The 15,086-nt window shown below is 40.2% G+C and overlaps 1 protein-coding gene across 2 annotated transcripts in view; it reads left to right on the top strand.

The window, feature by feature from the left end:
- Positions 1-15,086, top strand: part of LARP1B (La ribonucleoprotein 1B) — a 102,364-nt gene that overhangs the window by 73,435 nt on the left and 13,843 nt on the right. The window lies entirely within an intron of this gene.

Raw genomic sequence — 15,086 nt, 5'->3', positions numbered from 1 at the left:
CTGTTTCCGGAGTTCCCATTAAAGTGAATGGGAGTTACAGAAACAGCGTTTCCATTTACTACTTTGCGAGTTCCGGACACAGCGTAGCAAAACGTGCTTGACTGCTTCCGGAGCCCAGCGGCAGAAGGTAGGATGAAGGTGAACGGGCCACATTCTTGAGATAGATGCGGGTCGCATATAGATTAGATGTTGGAGTGACAGCAATTTGTGTAGGGGTAAGGACTAGAAAGAAATTGTCTGCTTACTAGTTCAGAAGGACAAAAGACATGACTTTTAAGACAGTGGACAGGACAACCCAGAAATAATAATGGTAAGCAGGTTGCGAGAAAATAATAGAGGAAAAAAAAAAACGTTACATGTAGTTTTATATGGAAAGATTAATTGGGATCACTGGTGTGTACTATTGTCTAGCAATGCCTATTTTAGCGGCTAAAAGGGCATACTGTATGAATTTACGGGTATGTTTCAGAACCATACGTAAAGGACTGTTCAAGCCTTACTTGGGTAAATCAAGCAAGGCTGAAACCTGTGTAAGAGTTGTAATGAAATTGAGGACATTTTCCTAGAATTTGGCAACGATCGGACGTTCCCATCAAGTGTTTAGTAGTGTCCTCCCTCCTCCACAGTTGGAACCAAATACCATCTCATCAATACCTTTTATATCCAGTCTCCGCTATAGTTGTGCATATGGATAGTTTTGAAGTAAAAAAAGCTATTTCTTGCCATGGTTTATGGTCCAATTGCTACTGAGTACAGAAGAGATATTTTTCGTTTTACTCTAGACATCCAAATTTTCCCAAATGTGGTGAGTGTTGTCACATCACCCCACTTGTCCTTCCATGAGGTCAGAAAATGTCAGAGCTGGAGATAACAGAATTGTTCGGATGGTGGCAAGGAGTGAGACATTAAAAATCAAGATTTTATGTCGCTTCCCACAAAATAGTCAATCTCATAAGTCCAGGAGGAAATTCAGGAGTGCAGCATATAGTAAAGAGGGGGATAAGTAGGGATTTCAGTTTGTTGAGCTGTAAGCGAGAATCAGAGGACGTGACTGTAAACTAATCCAGAGCAGAGTTTCCAGTGGGTTTGGGAAGCAAGCAATCTCTTCCAACTGCACCCACTGCGCAAAATAAGGTATTGAGAAAATATTGAGAGTTGTACCACTCTAGCTGCATGATTATAATGTAGCCGGTTGAGTACCCCCAACCCTTCAACGATTTTAGGCATGTACAGGTTGCGTTTCTGAATGAGCGTTTTTGTTCTCCCATATAAATTTCATGATTTTTCTTTGGAACTCTGAGGGCCTTGCCCGACAATCTAACAGGTATAGTCTGAAATGCATATAATATTCTGGCTATTAAACCAGGATAAATGCTAATGGGACAATGCTAGGAGATAAAATTCAAGCTTTTTTTAAAAAAAAAAATAGAGGAAAGTTATGTTTATAAAGTGAGTATATAGAGGATGTCCACTTACTGCCTGCGTATGTGGATTGAGTTGCCCATTTAATTAAAAAATTGAGCTTGAGGAGTTTAACCAATCTGTCCGGTAAGGTGAGGTTAAGTGCCAAAGGTTTGCAATTATTGACTTTGTCTCGTAAGGTCCCCAGAGTTAGAAAGTGTCTGAGACAGATTAGGTAGGGAGGTATGAGTGGCAGAGACCAACATAAGAATGCCGTCTGCAAATAAATCGCATTTGTGCTCAACTGGACCCACCACAACCCTGTTGATATTTGGGTTATTCCTTACGAGATGGCTGAAGGCTCTAGCCAGAGCGAACAGAGCAGGTGAGAGGGCAATCCTACCTCGTGCCCCTAGAGATTGGTAGGGCGTCGGAGTGAAATCCTTTCGAGCAGACCCTCGTCTGTGGTTAATCATATAGTACTTTAAGGACAGTTAAAAAATGAGCACCAAAACCCATTTTCTCTAGAATAAAAAAATAGCTACTCCCATGATACAGAACCAAATTCCTTCTGCAAATCCAGACTTAAAAGCATACTCTGACACTCACCCCCTCCATCCTAGCCTGATTAAACTGCTGAGATAAAGTCTATCGCTCCACCGGTTTGAGCCTCAGCATATCTCTGAAGGATAGATCCTTATGTCTTATCCTTATGAATATAATTAGTCAGAAAATACTTTAATTTAGTGTTAAGGACTTTGGTCATCATTTTAAAATCCACATTATACGGAAATGGGACGATAGTTCGGATGGTCACTTAAGATCTTTGTTTGGCTTTAGAATGAGGTAGATAAGAGGTGTTAGTGAGGGTAGTATTTCCTTACTAGCTTTATAAGGATTAAAGAGAATGGTCAGATGGTCTGTCAAGCTATCTTTGCATTACTTATGTTAGGCGGATAACAACCCAACCGGGCCCGGTGCCTTATTGGATGTAATCTTTTTATTTCGGCAAGGATTGCTACCTCATTGAACTTGGAGTCCAAGGTATCTTTATCCATTTGAGACAGGGATTTGCAGATTGCCTGAGCTAGATTATAGTTGCCTTTCCGAGTATTAAATTTAGATGGTTGAGAGTATAACGTGGCATAAAACATATGGAAATTCATGGAGAATTTTTCAAAACCATGAAACACAGATTCAGCTTTCGTGGGGGGGGGGGGGGTCACTATATTCAGTCTCCGTGTAAGATGTCTGACCAATAAAGTCTGAGCGGTAAAAAAACTATCATTTTGACCAATAAAGTACCTGGTTTATCGTCTTGAGTAAAGAATCTATGGCGAGATCATCTCAAATTCTTTTCTGCCCAAGCAGTTAAACACAAATTCAACTCTGTTCTAGCTATCTGAAATCTATGACGAAGATTATAAGAAGGCTTGGGTTTAAGTTGACTAGGAACGTCAGCAAAGCTCGTCTACTTTTGAACTAGGGCTTCCTTAGCTCGTTTCTTTATAGGACATGAAATCTGTATGATCTTTTCTTTTTATAGTCGCTTTATGGGTTTTACCATTCATTATAGAAGTTGTCTTGGGGTTTGTTAGTAAAAAAAAAACACAGATTCAGCTTTCGTGGGGGGGGGGGGGGGTCACTATATTCAGTCTCCGTGTAAGATGTCTGACCAATAAAGTCTGAGCGGTAAAAAACTATCATTTTGACCAATAAAGTACCTGGTTTATCGTCTTGAGTAAAGAATCTATGGCGAGATCATCTCAAATTCTTTTCTGCCCAAGCAGTTAAACACAAATTCAACTCTGTTCTAGCTATCTGAAATCTATGACGAAGATCATAAGAAGGCTTGGGTTTAAGTTGACTAGGAACGTCAGCAAAGCTCGTCTACTTTTGAACTAGGGCTTCCTTAGCTCGTTTCTTTATAGGACATGAAATCTGTATGATCTTTTCTTTTTATAGTCGCTTTATGGGTTTTACCATTCATTATAGAAGTTGTCTTGGGGTTTGTTAGTAAAAAAAAAAAAAAAAAGTATGCTTCTAATGCTGTGTGGATTTCCTTGGCCACCTCTGGATTAGACAGTAAAGATTCATTAAGTCTCTGAAGTAATGGCAGCTTTATTGCACAGATCTGGAATACAGACTTGTACCGGGTCATAACCTGGCCAAGAGGTGGTTCGAATTTTGGCATCTGAGACCCCAGGTACTAGACATGAGGATAAAAATAGATGATCTATATATGTATATAATTTATGTGCAGCAGAGTAAAATGTATAGTCTAGGGTAGTTCGGTTACATTTCCTCCAAATATCGATGGAATTTATGGAATGGAAAAATCAAGCAATAGAAAGGCTAGCCCTGCTATGGGACACATACTGGATATGGAGGGAGCTCTATTTGTGTAGTGACATATCTAAAGCTATATTGGAGTTGTCGTTCCCCATGATTATCAGACCCTCCACAGCCTGGTGAGAGTATCGCGGAGAGTACACTATACTAGCAGAAAGCGGCCGTCAGGGTCACGGACTACAGTGCATGGAGTGAAAGGAATGAATCTAGCCATCCAAATGTAGACAACTGTCTGGTAGAAGTGCTTGCTAGGAAGGATTGGGGAAATGACTTATGACAATATGTTGGAGATCTATTGATTAAACTTTTTATTCATTTTCTTTTAGGGGGGAGATGGGAAAAGTAAAATATTCCGCCGTTGTTTTTTTTGTGCTTTTGTTTTGTTCTGCCATTTGCCGTGCATTTTTTTTTTGTTTAATGAAAAGTTAATCATCTTCCTAATATACTATATAACCGTTCCCCACCATTTTCAAGCCTACAGGTAAGAATGTTTCCATTCACTGACATCAGTCATTGATCTTGAAAGTGATGAGGATTTGAAGTACGAAGTAGATTTAAAAAAGTTCATAACTTTTAAATACTTAAAATGATTTTGTTGCAAAAAACTGAAAGCCCTTTAATATGGCAGTGGGAGGTAATCATGTTTTTTTGTTTAACTAAATTAGGTAAAGTAGTGACTGAAGCTTTGTAGGGCAGATTAAAACGCCACATTGCGCTATTGTGGTTTGGTGTCAAGTGGGACTTATGCTGGAACCGATCCTATACTATAGGTTAATTTATATGTGGTATTTTATTCTTGAATTGTAGTAGTATGGCTTCATGCACACAGATATGTGTTTGCATGGAGCCTGTATGGCAGCATATAGGTACAGGAGGCCTCATTTTCTACCCCAGAAGCATTTTACGGTTCTGTACCACATGGATCTGTAAAAAGGCCATGTACATAGGCCTTAAAATGCAGGTAATGAGTGTTTCCCAGTGCGTCTTTACGGTCACAAGCCTTTCTGAAATCATGTCTGTTCCCTTCGACACAATGTTTGTGCCATGTTTGAGTTGAATGCCAATAATTTGTACACTTTTGAACTTGCGGAGTAATCATATAAAGACGGTATAGTATATCTTTATTGCATCTGTTGATGTTTCTACTCCCCTGTCAGCTTATCTAATTTGTTGTGTTTTGAGAGGCCTCGAATGGCTTTTATGCTACACTTAATTTGGTAAATGTCTAAACTCTTGAAAGAAGTACCATCCACACTAGTCATTTGTTACTGATAGAAGTCAACTTATTATAGGTACTTGTTCCCTTTCTGAGCTTCATAAAGGTTTACTTACTTTCCTTATAAAAGATTTAGCTTGATCCAGATGTATCTCCACTACTTTGTATATTACTAAAGGTGAATTGCAAGTATGTGATCCATTATTGCATGCTTGCATTTGACAAATCTCACCAGTTTACGCTTTCTTAAACTTGCCCATTTTTTTCGGCTTTTGACGCATCAACTTCAAGATCTGGCTGTTCACTTGCTAATATATCCCACCACTTGACAGCTGCCATCATAACAAGATGATCAGCGTCATTCACTTCACATATGAGTGGTTTTAAAGGGGTTATCCGGTTCTTAAATTATATGGCCTATCCCTAGGATTAGATTGGTGGATGGAAGATGTCATACTGTGCAGTGCTGCTACAAATGTGTCGGTGTTGTGATGAGCTGTATAAGAAATGAAGGGCAAGCAGCGGTCGTCAGAGCTTCGCAGCCCCTTCAAACAGCTGATCGACGGGGATACTTACGGTCGGACTCCTACCGATCACATATTGATGGCCCATCCCGAGGATAGGCAACCAACTCTATTTCACTGGATAATCCCTTTTTTATTGCTTTCTGATTTTCAAATACTAGTAGTATTTCAAGCAGTTGCATTTCCGTGTATGCACTACGCTTTTTATGTTTCATGACACCAGTTTGTATACTTTCACTACTCTTAGTAAAAAATTACAGTAGCTTATGGGGGAATCCGTACTGCAGACTTTAATAAATGGGTACAGGAGTGGATTGTACAAACGTGTATTTTTCCAAACTCCTTTTGACTGACCGTTTTCTTATTTAGTTTACGCTTTTAAAATAATTTTCTAAATTCTCTGTATCAGTAGCCACTTACATTCAGATGGCAGACTGTGCTGTTCTCTTGACAGCCATGACCTGGTTGCATTTAGGCACCACAGACCACAGCTTAAAATCCTCTTGCCTGCTGACTGAGAAATGTTCCAGCTAGAGCATATATCCTTTATACTGGGATTTATGAACCTGTCACAATATGCTTTTACAAGGCAGTTTTATAGGACATTGTATGATTGATTATTGTCAATGCTTCCCTCTCCAGACTAAATCTTTGAATAGACTTTCAATTATCTTAAAAATGATTGAAGGGACCCATATAGGGCTGTTGGAGAGAACATACATAAACAATGGCAGAGCAATAATTTTGATTAATGCAATTCTTCCTGCCATGTTTTTAAAGTTACAGGCTTTCACATTATGAGTGTTTATTACTTTATATCATCCATGCGTATACATTTGCTATAGAAATGGAAGCTCTTGCAGAAGAAAAGGAGGGTCTGTCATATGTCTTCTAGATTCCCCACTTAGTCTAATAAAGTGCGTTCTTAGGCCTCATGCACACGACAGTAGCCATGTGCACGCCCGTGATTTTCGGTTCGGACGGCAACGGACTGTCAGTCGCAAGCTGCCCGCAAATCGCGGGCAATGCACATGGCCGCAGCCATTATTTTTAATGAGCCCGGACCGCAGAAGACGGCCGTAATAAGACATGTCCGTTCTTTCTGCGGTGCGGGCTCCCGGGCCATGCACAGACCATAAAAACTATGGTCGTGTGCATGGCCCCATAGAAATGAATGGGGCCGAAATTCTCCTGTGGATTTTCGGGGGAATTGCGGCCACAAAAGCACGTTCGTGTGCATGGGGCCTTAAGCTGTGAATTTTTTTTTGTTTTCCAAATATTCTTTCAAAGTGTCCCAATATATAAACGGTGAGGTGCTCCCCTTATTATTATGTATAAATACTGTAATAGAAATCATAATCCTTTCAAGTGAAGTAAGTAATTTTATCGCATAACACGGTAATAGGCGAGTGGCCCAAAAGGCACTTTGTTTCATACTATTTTTTTTTAAAGGTAATTTTATTAAGCCCTCACCGCAAACAGCAGTACAAAATAGAAAAGTTTGAAATAGTGTTGCATGCAGCAAATAATACAGCAGTACCACATGTGCAAGGTCCGTGATTAACAAAAACATACGGATATACTTCACATATCAATATGTGCATATATATATATATATATATATATATATATATACACACACTACCGTTCAAAAGTTTAGGGTCACGTAGAAATGTCCTTATTTTTGCAAGAAAAGCACAGTTTTTTTCAATGAAGAGAACATTAAATTAATCAGAAATACACTCTATACATTGTTAATGTGCTAAATGACTATTCTAGCTGCAAACGTCTGGTTTTTAATGCAATATCTACATAGGTGTATAGAGGCCCATTTCCAGCAACCATCACTCCAGTGTTCTAATGGTACATTGTGTTTGCTAACTGTGTTAGAAGGCTAATGGATGATTAGAAAACACTTGAAACCCTTTGTGCAATTATGTTAGCACCGCTGTAAACAGTTTTGCTGTTTAGAGGAGCTATAAAACTGACCTTCCTTTGAGCTAGTTGAGAATCTGGAGCATTACATTTGTGGGTTCGATTAAACTCTCAAAATGGCTAGAAAAAGAGAGCTTTCATGTGAAACTCGACAGTCTATTCTTGTTCTTAGAAATGAAGGCTATTCCATGCGAGAAATTGCCAAGAAACTGAAGATTTCCTACAACGGTGTGTACTACTCCCTTCAGAGGACAGCACAAACAGGCTCTAACCAGAGTAGAAAGAGAAGTGGGAGGCCCCGCTGCACAACTGAGCAACAAGACAAGTACATTAGAGTCTCTAGTAATTGAGAAATCGATGCCTCACAGGTCCTCAACTGGCAGCTTCATTAAATAGTACCCGCAAAACGCCAGTGTCAACGTCTACAGTGAAGAGGCGACTCCGGGATGCTGGCCTTCAGGGCAGAGTGGCAAAGAAAAAGCCATATCTGAGACTGACTAATAAAAGGAAAAGATTAATATGGGCAAAAGCACACAGACATTGGACAGAGGAAGATTGGAAAAAAGTGTTCTGGACAGACGAATCGAAGTTTGAGGTGTTTGGATCACACAGAAGAACATTTGTGAGACGCAGAACAACTGAAAAGATGCTGGAAGAGTGCCTGACACCATCTGTCAAGCATGGTGGAGGTAATGTGATGGTCTGGGGTTGCTTTGGTGCTGGTAAAGTGGGAGATTTGTACAAGGTAAAAGGGATTTTGAATAAGGAAGGCTATCACTCCATTTTGCAACGCCATGCCACACCCTGTGGACAGCGCTTGATTGGAGCCAATTTCATCCTACAACAGGACAATGACCCAAAGCATACCTCCAAATTATGCAAGAACTATTTAGGGAAGAAGCAGGCAGCTGGTATTCTATCTGTAATGGAGTGGCCAGCGCAGTCACCAGATCTCAACCCCATAGAGCTGTTGTGGGAGCAGCTTGACTGTATGGTACACAAGAAGTGCCCATCAAGCCAATCCAACTTGTGGGAGGGACTTCTGGAAGCATGGGGTGAAATTTCTCCCGATTACCTCAGCAAATTAACAGCTAGAATGCCAAAGGTCTGCAATGCTGTAATTGCTGCAAATGGAGCATTCTTTGACGAAAGCAAAGTTTGAAGGAGAAAATTATTATTTCAAATAAAAATCATTATTTCTAACCTTGTCAATGTCTTGACTATATTTTCTAGTCATTTTGAAACTCATTTGATAAATAGAAGTGTGAGTTTTCATGGAAAACACTAAATTGTCTGCGTGACCCCAAACTTTTGAACGGTAGTGTGTGTGTGTGTATGTATATGTGTATGTGTGTGTGTGTGTGTGTGTATATATATATATCATATAATGGTCCAAATACGAATGAACACAGCACTCCAAAATGCTATAAATTAGGCCATGTGCACGTTACCTAGAGGATGAATCACTTCCCCAGCTAGAAGTATATAGAAACCATAGGATCAAGTAACGGCACCAGGACTTCAAGATTGATGAAAAAAGGGTGGATTTATTCACCTCAAGTGAGCAGCGACGCTTCGGTCCAACACAGAACCTTTCCCAAGCTGTATCACACTACACACAGTGTCAGGTACATAATAGGAAGTTTAACTAGTAATTACCATAAATCTAGTTAACATACAATGTACAAAAACAAGTTATATAAATAAACATTGTAGTCCAAAAGACTCAATATTCATTTCCAGTGCATTGTCCCACACGTAGTTATACAAGTCAAATATAATAAACAGATATACAAAGTGTATAAAATTGTTGTACAGTCATATAATGTGCAATTAGGCTAACTCAGAGAAGCTGAAGAGGCAAATCTCGCAATAGTAACCATATAGTAGATATTATAATGTATTAGATAATTATTTACCTTTGCTGAACACCACGAGGAGTCGGCATCCATGCGCACATATCGAGCATATCACATAGTGACGTCCAAACCGGAAGTGCAGCAAGTGGAACGCAAGCGGCGAATGAATCCACCCAGCGCATGCGCAGAACCGACACAAGCGTTCCGTAAAATAAACTCTGGTGAGGACCAGTCAATATATATTCAGCTCGGAGACTCCAGCTATATGAAACCCCTGAATTGACCAAATATGGGTGTCGGGAGCAGTGCTGGAGTAGCGAGCAAAGCGCTAGCGGACTCTGCTCGGGACTCAAGCAATAGGCAATGTGACAGCCCCTTGCGTTCATGTTCACGAACAGCACATGAAGCAAGAGCTCAGTCGCGTGGGGCCATGTCGGAGCGTCATCACTATTAGAAAAGCTCCAGCACTTCCTGAATAATTCATGAGGTTTGAACTGCACCATGTAGTACAGAATTTTTTATTAAAGTATATTCGTAAGTTACTTAGTTTCACATAAATATATTATTGCAATGTAATTTTTGGTCCCCGGATAACCTCTTTAAAGGCTTCCAGTCTTTTTAATCTCTGCCCTAACCCTCTGACATATCAAGAGAATACTTTTAAATCGTCCATTATCCTCCAAACAAAATTTAATACCTACTAAGAAGTTAGAGCGGAGTAAGGAAAGAAAATAATCAAGAAAAATCTTTTACATTTTCTCTGTCACCACCCATCTCAACCCCACAGAGAACCTGTATGCCTCCCACAACATCCAGATTCCTATTTCCATAATCTCCTATCTACCCACCCCCCACCAGACCCACAGAAATATTACAATCACAAGCTGAAACTGTCACATGGGACAAAACTGCGTCATCTCAGGAGGCCGCTTCGGGAGACCAGGGGAGTTGAGCATGGTTCTTTTTTTTTTATTTTAGGGGTTCATGTGCCACACTTGCCCTTTTTAACTATCGGATGTCTTCTAGGACTGTATCCAACGGCGATACAGTCCTAGAAGACATCCGAGTCTCAGGCAGGGCAATCGGGCACGATTCACCGCAAATTTATTTGGATTGAATTGAACAGCAAATTTGATAGGATCTGCCCCGAAACGAATTTCGGTATATTCGGTCATCTCTTGTTCCTATGTATATATATATAAAGTGGAGCGTATATATGTGTCCAAAAGTCGCTGTGTGTGCCTACATCAAGCGTCAAACTTGTGGAGCGTAAATTATATCATCTAAATTACTCTCGAGTAATCCTGTGAACAGATGTCGCCCTAAGAAGAAGTTTAGATTGTATCATTTACACTCCACAGATTCATTGTTATTTTTAAGCAAATTTCTTGTCACAGAGACCGACAAAAGAGCATATCAAATTATATAATTTGCACTCCACAAGTTTGTAATTTAATATATTTAGGTAGGCCTACGGAACGGTTTCTCATCACGGGAACAGTCAAACATTTCACAATTATATAATTTGTGCTACACAAGTTTACCACTTAATGTTTTTAGGAAGGTTTACAGTGGCTTCTGGACACATATTTAAGCTCCACTTGATATATTTGAATGGGCACTTAAGTCTGCTTCTAGTCATAAAGTCAGACAAACGGGGCAGTTCCAATTATATAATTTACGCACCAAGTTTGGCACTTGATCTATTTAAGTAAGCCCACAAATCTACTCCCAAAAACAGTCAAAGGGGCAGTTCAGATTATATAATTTGCGCTCCACAAGTTTACCACTTGATATTTTTAAGTAGGCACACAGAGCGACTTCTGGTCACAAGTTCAGCCAAAAGTACAGTTCAAATAAAATCCTTTACGCTCCTACGATGTTGAGCGAGATTTTGGAGCACTAAAGAACTGAGACAACAGGTCCTAAATAAGCCAGTGGAATAGCAAGTGACCAAGAAGGCAAGCCACCAGAACCATGCATTTAGTTGAGTTCAAACCTCGCCAGCACTAGATGAGGACACAGACGATGGAACCAAGCATCTTCTGGTACCTACAGCCCACCGCCGTGGGGAGGAGGCACCGGAAAATACTCACCAGGCCAACTCATCAAGACCCAGAAGTCCAGAGGTCAGGCAGAACACTAATGATCTGCACTAAGGTAAGGTAGAGCAGAGTAGTGATGATCCGTTCAAGAGCCACGATGAGGAGTGTATCCTTCAGCCCTGGAGCATGGAGCACTTCCTTGGCACTTCCAGCCCCTTATCGCCCTAATGGTATGTTCACTATATGACCAAGTGGGCGTTGTGGAGAGAAATGTATGACGCTGACCAATCAGCGTCATACACTTCTCTCCATTCATTTACACTGCAGATAGCGATATATCTAAATCGCTATATGCAGTCACATAAACACACTATAACGTTACTCAAGTGTCCTCACCGTGAATATACATTACCTCCAGCCAGGACGTGATGTGTATTCAGAATCCTGACCACTTAGCGTCTCTGTGATTTACAGCACAGCGAGATCTCGCTGTGAATGACCGCTTACAGCGTAATCTTGCGAGACTACGCCTGCTATGCTGTAACTCACAGAGACGCTACAGAAGTGGTCAGGAGAATGAATACACATCACGTCCTGGCTGGAGGTAATGTATATTCATTGTCATGACACATTAGTAGCGTTATAGTGTGTTTATGTGACTGCATATAGCGATTTAGCTATATCGCTATCTGCAGTGTAAATGAATGGAGAGAAGTGTATGACGCTGATTGGTCAGCGTCATACACTTCTCTCCACAACGCCCACTTGGTCATATAGTAAAACACGCCCAGTTGTCCATTGAGAAACTCATTAGCATAAAGCTAATATAGGTCATAACGTCAAAAATGATCGTTTTTCTAAATAAAAAACACTTCTGTAATCTACATTACAGCACCGATCACATCATGTACAATATAGGGCACTTATAATGTGGTGACAGAGCCTCTTTATCAAAAAACGGCTGAAAATACAGAGCCGTTTTCAAGGGAAAACAGCTCCTGATTTTCAGCCGTTTTTTTAGCAACTCGCGTTTTTTACGGACGTTTTTTGAGCTGTTTTTCCATGGAGTTAAGGAAAAAAGGCTTAAGATGTGACATGCACTTCTTTTTCGCAGGCGTTTTTTTTGGAACAGAACGCCATCTTTCCCATTTGAAATCAATGGGCAGATGTTTGGAGGCGTTCTGCTTCTGACTTTTCGGCAGTTTACGGATGGAAAGATGGAATCTTGTTGTAGCAAAATACAAATTGTTGGCAAGTCTCTGCCCCTGCAGTGTACAACTACACCGCATTGCCTAAGAAGCCATTAGGTCCATAATAGGCAGATTTCTCACGTTTTCACCAGTTCTTGATTAGATCTGCTTGGGGATGGCCTCCTCTTTATTTCCCGAATGCAAAACCAAACTGATTCATCAAGGTTATGAATACCAGCAGACAAACCGCCTTTATTGATATGTTGTAGTCCCACAATAACTGCTCTTTTGGCAGTCAGTGTGTCAGGCTATGACTCCTCCTGGACCAGTTTGTAAAAGCGGATATATAAATCTGAAAAAAAAATTATTGATGAATTTCAGGGTATAGCCAGTTACATGTGTGTTGGAATTGCCTTCTTTCAAATACTATTATTTATACTTTTTTCAAGCTTTCTAATTCTAGCACTGAAACTCCCTCTAGTGAACAAGTGACCGTATTTGCAAAGTATTTCTTCAAATAAGTTTATTTTCTAATGCTTGGAGCTATACCTTGATTTTCATTTTGCCCAAATGATTGTTATGGGAGCAGACATTGTGCAGCCGGTGAAAGTGTGCAGTATGCCACGTCTACAACAAGTCGGATTAGAGTGAGGTGATGGTAGGGAAGCTGCAATACATAAAGATTTCTTCCTGATTAAAATAACAAGCAAGGATGGACCCGCGTCCTCCTACCACGACTAAATGGAAATCTCTTGTTAATTCTATTGTTCCGTTCGAAAGAATAATGTATAGGCAAAGGGGTTGTATTGATAAATTCCATAAGATCTGGGAAGCATGGTGTACCTCTGCATTGACTCAATATGCCCCGCATCAATATAATGATCTTAGAATCTCGTTGACACACAACTGATGCTAATGCATTGAAGCTACATGCGTTATACACTATACAGTTTCTGTTTCTGCTGATGTTGTATTATATGTCCGATTTCATATGTGTATTCCTTGAAGTCTAGCTATGTTACGATTCATTCAATCTCTGACTCCTATGTATTGTTATATTCACATAATGAATGCATTTGTTTCACTGAAGGGATATATGAGTAAAATATAACTTTATTTAGATAACTCTCTAAAACAGGGGTACAATCACCACTGTGAAAAAGCCCCACCGTGTGTATTAAAAACGTATTAAACAGTAATTACCGAGTCCTGGTACAATTGTGAACCCTCTATGACTCAGTATATTGTAAAAGATATCAATCCGGAATCAGCATTTAAACATGGGCATAACAGTAGTATAGACCTTGAATCACACTAGAGCCCGCGACAACCGCACCTGAAACTCCTAGTGCTAAAGTATACAAAAATGCCACTGTCCCCTATGCTAAAATTCCTCATAAACCCGACCCACGCGTTTCTTGTACTTATCATCAGGGGTCTGTATCTTGGTCACTCTGGCCGGGATGCCAGCGATATTAATTCAACAGCAGGTATTCTGCTGTACACCACGGAAGCATGCTCGCATAGATATCAGCGGCATGCCTCACTACGGGACTCTGAGTCACTATAAACAACTAACTCCTCCCCCCGTCCTCGGCAGCGTTCTCCAAATCAGCCAATCACACTCACTCCCCCAGAATTCGTGACGCCTGTCCATGTGACTCCCGGCCATCAGCTGACAGCCCGGAATCAACATCGACCGCATCAAGCCGAACGCGCAGGCGCAGTGGAGGCCACAGACGCGTCACCCATGCTGCCAAAAACTAACCATGATTAAGGAAGGAGTCCAACAATATTAAAGTATTGGATAAATATTGCGGATCAGCTCAAGCCCGCAACTGGACTGCCATTAATAAAGAACCTTCCCTGAGAAATACATGTTGTATAGATAATTGAATGATGTAATGTCTACCACACTTTTAAATTTTTGAAACACCTACTGAAGAGGACCATGCCTGTTAGCTCAAAATGAAAAAATGCAAAGGGTCGGGTTTATGAGGAATTTTAGCATAGGGGACAGTGGCATTTTTGTATACTTTAGCACTAGGAGTTTCAGGTGCGGTTGTCGCGGGCTCTAGTGTGATTCAAGGTCTATACTACAGTTATGCCCATGTTTAAATGCTGATTCCAGATTGATATCTTTTACAATATACTGAGTCATAGAGGGTTCACAATTGTACCAGGACTCGGTAATTACTGTTTAATACGTTTTTAATACACACGGTGGGGCTTTTCACAGTGGTGATTGTACCCCTGTTTTTAGAGAGTTATCTAAATAAAGTTATATTTTACTCCTATATCACTTCAGTGAAACCATTGAATTTTTCCTATATTGTGGGAGCACAATTATTTTGTATCGTTTATACAGTGAATTATAATGAATGCATTTGTACTACAATTCTTCAATAAAACGAGTATAAAAAAATAACAAGCAATATTTGTTCTGTTTGCCTCGCTCTGTAAGGCCTCATTCCCACTTCAGTTATTTTCTTCAGTGTGCAATCCATTTTTTTTAACGAATAGCACACTGACACATTCATTCATTCATAGGGCCATGCACACTA

Source organism: Rhinoderma darwinii, chromosome 1 (genome assembly GCF_050947455.1).
Source record: "Rhinoderma darwinii isolate aRhiDar2 chromosome 1, aRhiDar2.hap1, whole genome shotgun sequence".
Classification (NCBI taxonomy): domain Eukaryota; kingdom Metazoa; phylum Chordata; class Amphibia; order Anura; family Rhinodermatidae; genus Rhinoderma; species Rhinoderma darwinii.
This window is presented reverse-complemented; position numbering and strand designations above follow the sequence as displayed.